This window comes from Cyprinus carpio, chromosome A14, assembly GCF_018340385.1.
Source record: "Cyprinus carpio isolate SPL01 chromosome A14, ASM1834038v1, whole genome shotgun sequence".
Taxonomy (NCBI): Eukaryota; Metazoa; Chordata; class Actinopteri; order Cypriniformes; family Cyprinidae; genus Cyprinus; species Cyprinus carpio.
In genome coordinates, this window is record NC_056585.1 from 12,041,532 (window position 1) to 12,057,647 (window position 16,116).

General features: G+C 37.1%; 1 protein-coding gene and 1 pseudogene across 1 annotated transcript in view; one reads left to right on the forward strand and one right to left on the reverse strand.

Annotated features, from left to right (window-relative positions):
- The window catches only part of LOC109066939 (sorting nexin-25), an 825,452-nt gene that overhangs the window by 556,079 nt on the left and 253,257 nt on the right, over nt 1–16,116 (reverse strand). The window lies entirely within an intron of this gene.
- Nucleotides 1–16,116, forward strand: part of LOC122147576 — a 35,618-nt pseudogene that overhangs the window by 2,885 nt on the left and 16,617 nt on the right.

Sequence of the window (16,116 nt, forward strand, 5' to 3'; positions counted from 1 at the left end):
AATTAAACCGAATTGATCGCCCTGAAGACCCTACTGTTCTGCTGACAATACTGAAAGTCTCTCAGTCAATCAGTCAAGTGAACACACACACACACACAAACATATCTAAATGAGACACAGTAGACTTATTTTGGTTTTATATAATGTTAACACTGATGACCAAAAAGCAAAAAAAAAAAACAACCAAAAAATCTGTTTTTAGAATAAAAGAAATGATTTACTTTATTTATGAATCGTTTTGCACTTGAGGACATCCGTGATTGTTAGATATAGTAAACTTGTTCCCACACTATTAGGTGGCCATCACAATATAGATGATTTTAGGTTTTAGTATCACATTCAGGGCAAATTAATTTCATTGAAATAGCAATAATGCTAGTGATTAGAAACATTAGTAGGAACTGACAAATTACAAATATTTATATTAAAAAAAAAAACAGATTCATCCTAATTTCCCAGAAAAGATATCCTTATCTTTTCCCTGTTGTTAGTACCAATACAGGCAAATCTTGACATATCTTACGTCACACTCATACACCCTCAGTGACTGATCTGTCATGTTGTTGGGCGTGTGCTGCTGCTGTAGGAATTATGGGTATCTGGCAGTTACAGAGGGCAGAGGCTCTGAGGAATAGCCAACATGACAACAGGATACTTTACAGCAGCTCAGCCTGATCGTGTGTTTGTGTGTGATGGAATCATGCATGTGAGTCTTGATGTCCTTTCCGTATGAAAAGATCATCTGGAGCTGGGATGGACTTTGGGTACTGAGCACCCATGCAGAATGTCAAACATTAACCACGTGTGTTTGAATGAGGAGCTGAGGTCAAAGGTAATTTTCTGAGAGTGTCTTTTGCTAAATGTCACATGAAAATGTTCTGTGTGGTGCGAGACTCTGTGTTTTTAAAATTCCCATGTCGCAAGCGCCAGGGTAAAGGTTACGATAATGTAGGAAACTGCACACAATTCACTCCCCTTTGACCTAATTCAATCGAAATTATGTGTAACTGGTATGATTAAGATGAATTGGTGTGTATTCTGTCAAACAGCACTGAATATAGACATGACGAGATTTGATTTGTTTGCTTAATGTAATGGCAGTTTGGGCCATAAAGCTTTAATGTAATGGAAACTTGGGTTTTACTGCGGTTTGATTCGATCAAATGTTTCGGCATTAGAAAGCTTAAAACAGCACCGTCTGAGTCAGAGCTGCGTAAGAAATTGGTTGAGCTTCACATTTAACTCAGAGGATGCTGGACTGTTTCTCTGCCAAAGAAAGGGATTTTCTGTAAATGTGTGCTGTTTATATTCCAGCCTGTGTTTGTGTGTCTGTCCATTTGGTTTCATCTGGGAAAAGAGTATTAAACATGTCATGATGTGCCAATTAGCATCGGTCCTGTTCACTGGGTTTAGTGAAGAGCCCAAGAGAAAACGCACTGAATATGATTTTAAAAGTCACACTTTAGTGTACTTCTCAGTTTAATATGCAGAGACAACTGTACACTATACTAATTGTTCAAAAGATCGAACTTGACAGTAAAAACATTTATAAAAAAACAATAATTGTTGTTCTTCTAAACTTTCTATTTATCAGAGAATCCTGAAAAAGATTTATCTCGGTTTCCACAAAAATGTTAATCAGCACAACTGTTCTCATGTTAATAAGAAATATTTCTTGAGCACCAAATCAGCATATTAGCATTATTTCTGAAGGATCATGTGATACTGACGACTGGAGTGAAAATCCAGCTTTGTTATCACAGGAATAAATTACATTTTAAAATATATATTCATATTGAAAATAGTTATTTTAAATTGTAATAATATTTCAGAATATTGCTGTTTTTACTGTATTTTTTTATCAAATAAATGCAGCCTTGGTCAGCGTAAGAGACTTGTTTTAAAAGTTTTGGCTATTTGTTGGATCGACCAATCCAGAACACTCCAGTGGAGGTAGTATTCTGGAAAGCTGCATGAAATATTTTGTCATTATTTTTGGTGATGCTAGTAGCAGATTTCAGCTTCAAAGTCAAAGTGAAAATGGAATAGTCCATTTTTTTTTTTTTAACAAAACATTCCTGATCCTTTTATGCCAGATTTCTTAAGGCACATTATTCTAAAAGAAGAATGTCCAAAAAAAATTTTTTTTTTTTTAAACGTTTATTTGTAATCTTTCATTAAAATGTAATAACTTTCTCCACTTGTGATATTAATTTCCTTTTAGGCTTTGCGGGCTAGTGATGGGTTGCTCACAAACTTAATTTTTGCATCTGTCACGTGAGAAATGAGTGAAAGATTTGGATCAGAAAATGCAGCAGGGACTTGGAGATCATTTTTTTTTTTTTGTCATAATTAGTCATTGGATGAATTACAATGATACCTAATTGGAGTATCTCAGGGAATTTTGCTATTAAAATATAATATTTGAATTTAACTCCGCTCAAATGAATAAAATGTCTTGAGTAAAGATTAGTCTATTTTGTTGAATAAGATTCAAAGATCCAAGCGAATAAAAGGATCCGGTCTTTCCATCGCTAGTGCGGTCTATTGATTAATGTTCAGCAGATGCTATTCTGCCCACTTTTCACAATGCAATTAACATCTAATGGATAAAGTGAAGTCTTATCCATTTGTATTCACTGAATATCCTGTTGCACTCGGAAATATGTAACAATACAGAAGTAAAGTGTGTTGGTGAATACTGCTGTAATGTGCCACTGAACATCTGTTCTGTCCAGTGATGCTGTCGCCCACTGAGTTTAGGGAAGATTCCCCACAGCAGATGTTAGAAATCAGAGTAGCATTTAAAATTAGACTCAGACTGACCCTTAAATTCACCCTCAGCGGATGGTTCTGGTCTGTGTGTTGTATTGCCTCTGGCATGTAAAACATCAGTGGTGCTTGAGGTTTGCTGAGTCAAAGATAATGCATTCTCACCGGCCTGCACTTCTGCAGGGCTGATAAAACACACAGATGACGGCAGATAATGGAGTCTGAAATGCTGTTTAAACTTTAAGATCCTGCCACCTGACTGCTTCAGTCTTCAGAATGCTTAATGTCACCTGCAATGTCCAGTGAGCTGTGGTCTTACACTCAGGCCTGACACATTTGCTCCTCTTGTCTGATTTGATGGACTGCGGTATTCAGCAAATGGGAAAGAAACATCACAAACGAAATCACGAAAATTTAAAAATAACAATCTAGGTAGATTTATTGTTAATAATCTTGAAAATAATGCTAATAATTTTAAAGTTATAGGAGAAATGTCTGAGAAGAAGTTGATAATTGTGTGAAACATACTTGTAAAACTCCCATAACGTTGAGTTATTAACTTTTTAGCAATATTTTTTCTGGAAACAAATGGGCTTTTTATACATTCTTTTTATTTCCATACTAATGAGAATGGATTATGAAAGGACAGTTTTTTCTCAGTAGGTCACTATCCTTTATTATTATTCGGGCTCACCTTTATACAAGATCTCATTGCTGTGTCTCACCTTCTTTCTTAATAGGTGTGAACTCTACCCCCCCTCTTGTTCCTGACCCTGACCTTGTGACCCCAGGCTGCCAGGACACCGTGATTGAGGAGGCCACCATGAGTCAGGAGGGGCACCAGGACCCCCTCCACACAGACACCCCACCTCCAGATACACCCCCAGCACCTGGAGAGGAGGAGGCTGACAGCTCTACGGCGAGAGAGTTGGAGCCCTGCAATGGGACAAATGCAGAGGGGGAGCAGCAAGGTGAAGCAGAAGATGGAGATACAGAGAATAACAGAAACACACAGTCCAGTGCAGAGGAGAAGGTGACATTAGAAGAGGAAGGTAGAAAAAGTGAGATTGAAAGCAGCTGCTTAGATCCTGTAACAGAAAATGGTAATAGGGACATCAGTGAAGGTGGAGACACAGAGTCGCTTCTGCCTCAAAGCTCAGGAAAGGACTCAACCAAACCCCTGTGCGCTCTAAGGTTAGTAAAATAAGATATACATTTACATACACTTTAAAAGTTTGTTTTCTGTCAGACTGAAGCAATAATTCTTCTTTTAATCTTTTTTTTTTTTGCACATTTTCCGAAAGATACTTTTATTCAGCCAGGGTGCATTAAATTGATCAAAAATTTAAAGCAATTTATTTTTTACATAAATGCTGTTATTTTAAACTTTCTATTCATCAAAGAATCCTGAAAAATGTAATGGAATGTAATAAAAAATGAAGACTGAAGTAATGAAGAATTCAGTTAAAATTCAGCTGTGCCATCAGGGGGATAAATTACATTTTAAAATATATTAAAATAGTTATTTTAATATTTCACTATATTACTGTTTCTTAAATAAATGCAGCCGTAGGGAGAATAGCACACTTCTTTCAAAAACATTTAAAAATACTACTGACCCCAAACCTTTGAATGGTAGTAATGAAAGTATTCACCTATATATCACATAGACTTGAACAGACAGATGAAGACTGTAGCTTGACTGTACTGGTATACATAATAATACGTATCATTTATAGTCAAAAGTAGGGTTGTGTGCAATTCAGAAAAGGAATTGAGAATCCTGAACTTGAACTTGCAGTTTAAATGTAAGAAAGTAAAATTAAAATGTATTTAAATTCAAAGAAATTTACATTACTCCAGTATTTAAATATTTATTTTTATTTCTCTGACACTTTATTTCAACTCTAATTTCAGTTTGACTTCCTGTGTGATGTGCCCAATCTGATTCAAAATCTAACCCTTGAAAGAAAGCCAGTTGTGAATTTTGCACTGGTCAAAAGCGCTAAACAAATAAAATTGACTTCCAAAACACACATCCTAATGATCTTCCAAGAAAGGATTGAGTTGTAGTCTGAACAGACCCAAAATAGATCAATAAAACCCTTTGAAAGATAAGGCTTCCATCTTTTCACAGTGAATTTCACAATGCCTGGCTTGTCATGTCTTACAAAATATTTTGAATATGAAACACATGTATTACAGTGTTTAACTGTGGAATTCTCAGTGTCAGGCTTCACAAATGATGTGGCACACATGTTACAATGAGGGTGGGGAGATATTTTGGGCACCATACATGGCAAGGGAGCTGTCCTGATTGATGCATCTTTCTGATGGGACTCCTCCACTGCAGTAGTGATGACAGAAGCCCGACTAAAGATAGGAACACGTGCAGCGCATGCCAGCCAGGCTAAGAGCCTTTGTGTATAGTCTAAAGCAAGACCTCTTTAGCCAGGTGTGTCTGTGTGATGTGATTTTTACCAGATATGTTTGGGAATACATTAACTGCCATCTTTGTTACTGCAGGTTTGAGAACGGGACTGGAGATGACAGCGAAGGGCAGGAGGACGAGGGGGGGGTCCTGGAGGAGCCTTCAGCACAGGGGAACCTAGACGCCTTCAGCTCCACGTTTGAACTCTCCGTAGAGGAAGCGGATGCTGAGGTAGAGGACGAGGATGGCGGAGAGGAAAGGGTGACCCGAAATCAGGACAGTTTCAGCTCTACATTTGAGAGCATTGTGGAGCAGGTCGCCAAGACCACGGCTGTGGAGGAGGAAGAGGACGACGGAGAGGAAGAGTATGACAGGACGAAAGAGACCCAGGACGGCTTCAGCTCCACATTCGAGCGCATCGTCGAGTCAGAGCTTCTAAGAGGCGGGACTTGCTACAGCAGTCTGGATTCACTGGATGTGTTGTCGCTCACCGACGAGACGGACAGCTGTGTCAGCTTTGAGGCGCCTCTCACCCCTCTCATCCAGCAGAGGGCCCTAATGGGCCCTGAACCTCCAGAACTGGAGCTGGAGACCGTGCAGGAAGGGGCTGAGGGTGAGGCTGAGCTGGGGACAGAGATGGCAAGGGATAAAGCCAGCTCTGCAAGTCCACTACGGACCACTATTCCAGGAAGCAGGTCAGAAAATGTCTTGAGCCAGCCGGCACAATGGAGCATCCCTAATGGATTCCACATTGAGCTGCCTGGGAATGGAGAGAGTGGAGGAACGATGCCAAACTCTATCAGGTAAAGATGCAACTAAATCTCCTTTTTGATCTGCCCAGTAGATGGCATGCAGCACTAGCAATAACATGGTCTTTAACTAGTGAGCAACAAGTTTCATGCTTCATGATTTCATCCCAGCATAGACAATGGCTCCTCTGGATTGGAGTCAAGATTCAATCCACAGTCAATGACTGTTTGCTAATTGTTACTCTAATCAGAAATATAGAAATGAGCAACCTAGGCTCATTGGTAAAACATTATTACAAAAAATGTACACTGTAAAAAATGATCCGTAAAATATACGGTAAAAAACTGGCACCTGTGGTTGCCAGAATTATACCGTAAAAAATATGGTAACACCGTTTTTAGGTTTAACGGTTTTACCTTAAATGTACAGTTTAATACCATAATTTAACTGATATAATATTAATATACCAACTTATTGAAGTACTGAAATCTGTTTTGTACCTTTGTAATACACTGGTAACCACCAATAGCAGGTGGTGATGAGAAAAGACACCTAATGAAACAAAGCCCATCACAAGCAGCTTTTAAATAATAAGATACATAGAAGGTGCACAGTCTCATTCACACAGACACTAAACACCATCATGGTGAGACTCATTAAACTGAAATATGCAATAAACATTAATTGACCAACATTATATGTAACATACAACCCTAATAAACATAACAGATAAGAAAAAAATAAGAAGAAACATAGTTATTTCAAAGAAAAAACATCAAATTCAAATAAAATTTGAAATGCAATGCAGAGAATACTGGGAATGTCAGTTTACAATTTTTCCCTGTAAATTTTACAGGAACTTACTGTTAACCATTTATCAGGTTTGTACTGTAGCATTTTTACAGTGTTTTACCGTTAAATTCACAGTCATTTTTTACAGTGAACACATACAATTCCAAACGATTTTAACAGTAGTAGCAGTAAAATACCAAAACTTGCATTCCTTTTTGCACAATTCTTGATTACTGGGCAGATTATTGATTAATAAAGAGTTTTTTTCACACAGTTTCTTGCACAATACTTTGTTATGACCTCAAAACACTTTTACCATAGTGCATGATTTGTAAATTAATACATTATGACATTTGCATCACATAACTATCTCCAAATTTATGGTCTTTCGGATGTAGTGAACTTGCTTGATAGCTCACCTGGTACAGCGCTGCACTTGTGATGCAGAGCATTTGGGTACAAGTCCTGTGAAACACAAGTCACTTGTAGAAGTAAGCAAAATAGAATGGTTGCTTCAACAGATGTGTTTTATCTCACATTTGCTTTTACATTTTAGAGCCACTCACCGGGAATTTCATTTACGAATTTCCATGATACATTCAACAACAAACCTTGTCAGAGTTCATCTGTTTTGGATAAAACTGCAAGTGCTTTTAGTGCTACTCACTGGACATTTCACTTTGAAAGTGTCGCAAAACGTGCAAGAAGCATCGTAATATTATTTTGCAGAAATGTCTCAACAGGCACATTTTCCAGTGAGCCTGGGTTAGAAATGAGACCATTTAGGAGGGTAGCCTATCGTGTCCATTTTAAAGAGAGTATCACACTGTGATCTAGCCGACTGGAAACTTCTTTATATTGCACGGATCTGTGCCAGTATCCAATATGCAAGATTTCCACCTCTGGGAGCCAATGAAGGATAGGTCTAATATTGCTGCCGTCTCTCTGCATCCATCTATATTGGACACAGCAGCAGAAGTTGTTGTTTTTTCCTCCCCAGTTTAAAATGACTAGCAGCTTCCTGCCCCCCAGTCTGCCTGAATGAGGGATTGTTTTAAGGGAGTGACATCATCACCTTTGGCTTTCCTCTTTCACGACGGGAGCCTTGCTCTAGTTTTCAGGGACATTGCTTTATCTGACTGCCACTTGTCAATGCCTTCATCAGCATCCTTCTGTATCAATGCAGTTAGTTTTCATTCACTGACAGGGTCAAAGCTACATTTTGTTGTGGCCAGTTGACCTCCATATTGCACACTATTCATTAAAACTCCCCTCTTTTAGCATTAGTGGCTAACTTTATTAGCCTGTGGTCTACCAGAGGCTGGTAATGCTACACTAGCCACATGTGTTATTCATTTGTAGTTCTTTGGAGTTGCATGGTGGTTGAATATGGTTGATAAACTCATCACAGAGAACAGAACGAGTGCTGCACTGTGTCTACAGTCGCCAACCCACAGAGCCTCACAAGCATCATGATTGCTAGGGAGTTACTTAAAACATAGTCTGTTTGCATGAGTTGTGCTCCATTCAGGAATTGGACTTGTAACCAGAAAGGTCGCAGGTTCGAGTCTCGGTGCTGGCAGGAGTTGAGGTGGGAGGGAGTGAATGAACAGCGCTCTCTTCCACCCGCAATACCCACGGCTGAAGTGCCCTTGAGCAAGGCACTGAACCCCCAGTTGCTCCCCGGGCGCTGGATATAGAGTTACGGTGTGTTCACTTCTCACTGCTGTGTGTGTGTGCACATGGGTTAAATGCAGAGCACCAATTTCGAGTATGGGTTACCATACTTGACAAATGTCACGAAAATTAAAAAACTTAAAACATAGTCTGTTTGCATGAGTTGTGCTCCATTCAGAATTGAATTGAAAATGCATTTAAAATTTCAGCAAACAGGATGCAGAATCGCAAAATGAACTGAAATTCAAAATTCAAAAATTTATTCAAACTCTGATTTTTTTTTACAAAAGCAAAGTTAATCAAGACAAATTCTGAATGTTGGCTAGACAAAAAAACCTGAAAAGTTTATATAAATAGAAATTCAAATAGAAATTTAATCACATTTTATGCATTATCATTTGTGATAGACACGATTAGGTGATTGATCGGTCAGCTCTGACTGCCTTAGAAAAGGTCAATATGTGACATGAAATGTGATGCATTTTTATGTATTGCACCAAAGGCGGTTGCTAATTTTTTATTTTTTTTTCACCCATTTGGTGACATAGGCACAGAAACAATCATCTCAGCCATGACCTCGCCTCCTTTACCACCCCCATGCCTTTCTGAAGCCTGCACCTATCCACACAAAAGAACACACTCATTTATTCTTTATTTATCAGACACTTATAATCTCCTTTATCTCTCATTGTCACACACACACACCCACAAACCACACTCATATGCACCTCCATCACACACGCGCAAACTTCCTGCCTGGTTCTGCTCCATCATGGTTGTGTGTGTAGGAGTAGCGGGTGAGTGCTGTCTAGCTGATGATTATCCCTACAGGATGCAGGATAGCTATACACACACAGTCTCTCTCTTTCTGACATCTACACACTGACTGAGATAAACATTGCACACACACACTTGCATACTTCCATACAACAAAGAGAAAGGATTTATATTGTAATCCTTTGTTTTTCTCCAAAAACACAGGCCTTTCCTTTTTTCAAAGGCATTTTGCTTGTGTGAAATCAATACTATTTACTCAATTACTCTTGGAGGTATTGATGCTCACATCCCTTGATAATTGCATTTGTAGTCTGTTAGTGTTATACACTTTCTGAAATTTGTCTTTAATCTATATGAACAGTCATGGCCAAACGTTTTGGCAGTGATATACTGTAAATGTTATGTTTTGCAAAGTTTTCTGCTTCAGTATTTGTAGATTATTTTTCCACGTTTCTATGGTATACTGAAAAACAATGACAAGCATTCGATCAGTTTTAAAGGCTTTTATTGGCAAAAAAATATGAGCCAATATTTACAGCGTTGACCCTTGTTCTTCATAACCTCTGCAATTCACTCTGGCATGCTGGATATTAGCTTCTGGGCCAAATCCTGACTGATGGAGATCCATTCTTGATTTATTAGTTCTCTGAGTTGAAATCGGAGTTCACTATGGGATTGAGATCCAGGGAGTTGCCTGGCCACGGATCCAAAGTTTCAACGTAATGATCTTTGAGCCACTTCTTTATCACTCTTGCTTTGTGACATGATGATCCATCATGCTGGAAAATGCACGGATCACCAAATTGCTCATGGATCATTGGAGGAAGTCACTCTTTCAGTACATTTTGATACCATACTTTATTCCTGGCAGTGTTTTGTGCAGAATTATGAGAGAGCCCACTCGCTTGGTTGAAAATAAACCCCACACATGGATGGTCTCAGGATGCTTCACTGTTGGCACAACACAGGACCCATGGTAGTGTTCACCATTTCTTCTCCAAACAATCGATTTTTCAGATTTCCCAAACAGTCAGAAGGGTGCAAAATAACTTTGCACCAGTCTTCTGTTGTCCAATTCTTGTACTTCCTGCAGAATTTCAGACTGTCCTTGACATTTTTTTGAATATAAATCTATTCTTTGCTGCCCTTCTTGACACCGGGCCATTGTCCAAAAGTCTTAGCTTCACTGTGTGTGCAGATGCTCTCACAGAAACCTGCTGCCATTCCTGAGCAAGCTCTACACCTCTGGAGACACGATTCTGTAGCTAACTCCTCAGGAGGAGATGGTTCTTATGCTTACTGGACACTCTGGGACGTCCTGAAGACTTCTTCACTGCAGTTGAACCTCTCTCCTTGAAGTTCTTGATGATCCAATAAATGGTTCTTTCAGATGCAATAATCTTTGTAGCGATTTCCTTGCATGTGAGGCCATTTGGTGCAAAGCGATGATGGCTGCATGCCAATCATTCTACTCAAACAATCCAAACAAGAACAAAATTATAATAAGAACTTCTTCCCTCTTTTTATAGCAATCAGTCTACTCTTACAATCTAATTAGTATAATAATGATTTTACCTGACTAGTACACATTCACACTTTCACATGTGCTGCTGATATGATAAGTCAATTAATGTTAGCTGGTCATTTTGTGTCAGGATCAAAAAACAGTGAAATTAGTTTTTTGGCCAATGAAGCTTTTAGCAATTATTTAAAATGCATCTGATCACTCTAAACAATAATCTAGAAACAATGTGAATGAACACCACCAACAGCTTAAGCAGCAAACTTTGCAAAACACAAAATTATGTCACTGCCAAAACTTTTGGCCATGACTGTAGAGTAAAATATAGATCATCTAGAAAAATCAAACCGAGTTTTACTGCAAATTAACATTTTCTTAATCACCATCTTTATCTTGTGTTAAAGTAAATATATCTAATCCTCTTTTAAATAAGAAAAATTTAAGAGTGAAAGGACATATACGTGCATATATTTATTCATTTACTTTTATGCATTTCATTGTGTCAATATGTATCTTTTGATATGTATCTCAAATTAGTTTTGAAATTATAATTTGATCAGCATTTTGATAGTGTATTTTCAAAAATGTTTTCATAACACTTTATCAAAATGCAATAATGCAATAATCTATATAAATATACTTTTATATCTCTCTTTACTTTTCATATTTCTTTTTCATGAGAAATATATATATATATATATATATATATATATATATATATATATATATATATATATATATATATATACAGGTGGTGCATCTCAATAAATTAGAATGTCGTGGAGAAGTTAATTTATTTCAGTAATTCACCTCAAATTGTGAAACTTGTGTATTAAATAAATTCAATGCACACAGACTGAAGTAGTTTAAGTCTTTGTTTCTTTTAATTGTGATGATTTTGGCTCACATTTAACAAAAACAGACCAATTCACTCTATCTCAACAAATTAGAATACGGTGACATGCCAATCAGCTAATCAACTCAAAACACCTGCAAAGGTTTCCTGAGCCTTCAAAATGGTCTCTCAGTTTGGTTCACTAGTCTACACAATCATGGGGAAGACTGCTGATCTGACAGTTTTCCAGAAGACAATCATTGACACACTTCACAAGGAGGGTAAGCCACAAACATTCATTGCCAAAGAAGCTGGCTGATCACAGAGTGCTGTATCCAAGCATGTTAACAGAAAGTTGAGTGGAAGAAAAAGACGCACAACCAACCGAGAGAACCGCAGCCTTATGAGGATTGTCAAGCAAAATCGATTCAAGAATTTGAGTAAACTTCACAAGGAATGGACTGAGGCTGGGGTCAAGGCATACAGACGTCTCAAGGAATTTGGCTACAGTTGTCGTATTCCTCTTGTTAAGCCACTCCTGAACCACAGACAACGTCAGAGGCGTTTTACCTGGGCTAAGGAGAAGAAGAACTGGACTGTTGCCCAGTGGTCCAAAGTCCTCTTTTCAGATGAGAGCAAGTTTTGTATTTCATTTGGAAACCAAGGTCCTAGAGTCTGGAAATGTGGAGAAGCTCATAGCCCAAGTTGCATGAAGTCCAGTGTTAAGTTTCCACAGTCTAGGATGATTTGGGGTGCAATGTCATCTGCTGGTGTTGGTCCATTGTGTTTTTTGAAAACCAAAGTCACTGCACCCATTTACCAAGAAATTTTGGAGCACTTCATGCTTCCTTCTGCTGACCAGATTTTTGAAGATGCTGATTTCATTTTCCAGCAGGATTTGGCACCTGTCCACACTGCCAAATGCACCAAAAGTTGGTTAAATGACCATGGTGTTGGTGTGCTTGACTGACCAGCAAACTCACCAGACCTGAACCCCATAGAGAATCTATGAGGTACTGTCAAGAGGAAAATGAGAAACAAGAGACCAAAAACTGCAAATGAGCTGAAGGCCACTGTCAAAGAAACCTGGGCTTCCATACCACCTCAGCAGTGCCACAAACTGATCACCTCCATGCCACGCCAAATTGAGGCAGTAATTAAAGCAAAAGGAGCCCCAACCAAGTACTGAGTAATGTACAGTAAATGAACATACTTTCCAGAAGGCCAACAATTCACTAAAAATGTTTTTTTTTTTTTTTTTTTTTTTTTTTTATTGATCTTATGAAGTATTCTAATTTGTTGAGATGGGTGGGATGTTGGTGGGTTTTTGTTAAATGTGAGACAAAATCATCACAATTAAAAGAACCAAAGACATAAACTACTTCAGTCTGTGTGCATTGAATTTATTTAATACACAAGTTTCACGATTTGAGTTGAATTACTGAAATAAATGAACTTTTCCACGACATTCTAATTTGAGATGCACATGTATGTACATTTTTAAAGCTGATTTACAGTTAACATGAAATCAAATTGTATCCTGTTTATTGGTTAATGCATATTAATGGTGCACATAATTCAAATAAAAAAATAATTGTCTTCCTAACACTTTATTGAAATGGAGAAATTTGATCCTCCTTTGGAAGGAGGTGTTTAGGTTTCATGTTGGCCTAAAGCATAATCCTCATTATTTTATTATATATTTCCATTTTTTGCTGTATAAGTAACAATATTTTCAGTACTCAGTGACCATTTAGCCTTTAGCAGAATATTATATATTACTTTTCTTAGCTGCACACACCTTATGGAGCATAGGCCGTAAACAATCTAAGGGTAAGTTAGTTTGCTAGCTCCAGGAGAATGCTGGCTAGAGCAGAAAGCCTCTTTAGCACCGCGTGTGGACCTGCTAATGGAGAGCGGATGAGCTGAGATGAAAGTGAGCTTACCGTGAGACTCTGCTGAGTTATTAGAAGTGCAGAAGTGAAACTCACATGTAGAGAGAATAATCTCTCGTCACCGTGGAGACAACACCAAAAGATGATAAGGAGAGAGAGAAATGTTAATGATGTGAGGGTGTGTGTGTATGTGTCAGAATACATCACGATGGGTCTTTGTCATTCGCACTGTGCCGTGCTATTAAATCCTCGCAAGACCATATCACAGAGAAGTCTTTCTTTACTGGGTTTAGACCCAGTCTATAATTAGCTCCATCCTGTCTCTGTCTGACACTTCAGTACTGCTGTCAGTTGCTCAGCAGCTTAAAGTGACTGCAAGAATGGAGAAGAAATGTTTAAAGGAATAGTTCAGCCAAATATAAAGATTTGTCATCACTTACTCACCCTCATGTCGTTCCATATGACTTGCGGAGATAACTTACTTTCTTCTGTGCAACACAAAAGTTGATGTTTGAAGAATATCCTGACTTCTATTCATTATAATGAAAGTAAATGAGGACTGGAGCTGTCAAGCTTCAAAAAAAGCACCATAAAGACAAATGTACTGAAGTCCAGATTTTCATCTTAAGTTTCAGTCTTTTTTTTTTTTTTTACACAAAGCTGCTGTACAGCTTCAGAAGATTTGTGCACAAGTCATATGAATGACTTTTATGATACTTTTATGGTGCCTTTTTGTAATTGTGTAGCTTTTAGCTTTTAAGTCCTGAAAAAAATGCTAAAATGAAATCTCAGGTCAAGGGTATTCCAGTGAAGTGTCAAGAGGTCCATTCTCTTAATTTCCTTTCCATCAAAGGTCCATAGAATCAGATGCCATTATGCTGTATGGCTGTGAAAAAGCCATGTGCATGTCATGAATATTATTGTTCATTTTCAAGTTGGCAGCCAAAATATTTTGTGACAGAGAGAAATAATAAATTCTACATAATCTGAACAGTCTCCGAACAGTGTTTTTATAAAGCTAAAACTATTAAAATTTGTTTTCAGTAATTTAAATAAAACAAAAAGAGAAGAACATGTAAATGTTAGGTTAAGAAAACTTAAATAAAAATAAATTCATTTTTGAAAATGAATCAAACATTAATTGATGAAATTTTGCCTTGGCAACAATCTGAAATAATTTTAAAGTCTACTAACTAATTAAATCTATGCTCTCTCTCTCTCTCTCTCTCTCTATATATATATATACAGATAAACAAAACAAAAACAAATAAAAATTTAACAGACTTAATAAAATAGAAAATAATATATATATATATATATATATATATATATATATATATATATATATATATATATATATATATATATATATATATAAATTAAGCTAATTCAAAATATTAATAAATACTTTAATAGTATAATAATAAAATAGCACTGTCTCCAAGAAGAGAGCCAACAATATTTACAGTACTGCCAAGTTTCAAATGGTAAGATAAGGTAGTAAAGAAGAAATGTAGTCAAATTACATAGCCAGCACTTTTGGTGCAGATCAGTTTCTGCATGACTGAGATGGTCAAGTACAGAGAGAGCGAGACAGAAGGATGATTATTATTTTCTATGGTATGGCGGCGTCAGCTGTGATGATCATTGTAACCAATTATGATGGTCATTCAGCTCAATGATCTGTTTGTTGATGAGAAGACAAACATGTTGTGACTGCAGGTTACTGAAGCATGCATGCACCACAGATAACAGACTACACTCACACACACTAACAAGGCACTTTATTGTATCATACATCATAGCAGCTTGGCTCCACATCCAGATCTTGAAGAGATAACTGCCAATTTTAAATATCAAGCGTTACGGGTGGATGAATTCAGAAGGATAGAGCATTCTGTCATGAAGTCATGGTCTGCGTGTGAGTGTGTTGGACGTTATCTGTATCCATTCTGTCTTTACGGAGGTGAGTCACTGCTAAATGGAAATGTTGCGCTGCATCACATGTTCCAGTTTGTTGTGAGCTCAAATATTTTAGACATGAAATAATCCATTTTTTTTTATGTGCTCAAGATTTTTGTTTTGATTTTTTAAATTTATTTTAGTGTTGCTGGTAACAAATTGCACATTTTGAAACTGACTTCTGGGCTCTTGTGATTCTCAAGTAAAGCTATTTGCTTCAGACTAGTATTTGTTTTTAGTAACAGTTTTAAACTTCAAGTTTCAATGAAGTAGACATTTTATTTTACAATGATAAAAAACACCAGTTAAAGTAGAAGTAGACCTAATATTGTTTCTTGTGGTAAAGAAATGGCTATTAACTTTACCTCTAAGACTACTATCTACTTAATAGTTACCAGGAAACTAAAATGCAAACTAGTAGATTGGATTGGAATAGTTGAGATCCGATAGACAAAAAAGAATGCTAATATGATTTTTATCCTAACAATATTTATACAATAATTCACTCATTCATTCATTTTCTTCAGAATTTCAGAGTATTCAATGTCATATTTTTATGCAGTATTATAAAGGTCTTTTGTTTGATCCCATTTGTATTATGTATAATACTTGCTGGCGTACCAGGCCATGACGGTAAAATAACTGTTTTTATTCGTCTTTGTTGCTATTAGTTATGTTTTATGAATAAATGTAATAGAGTTTG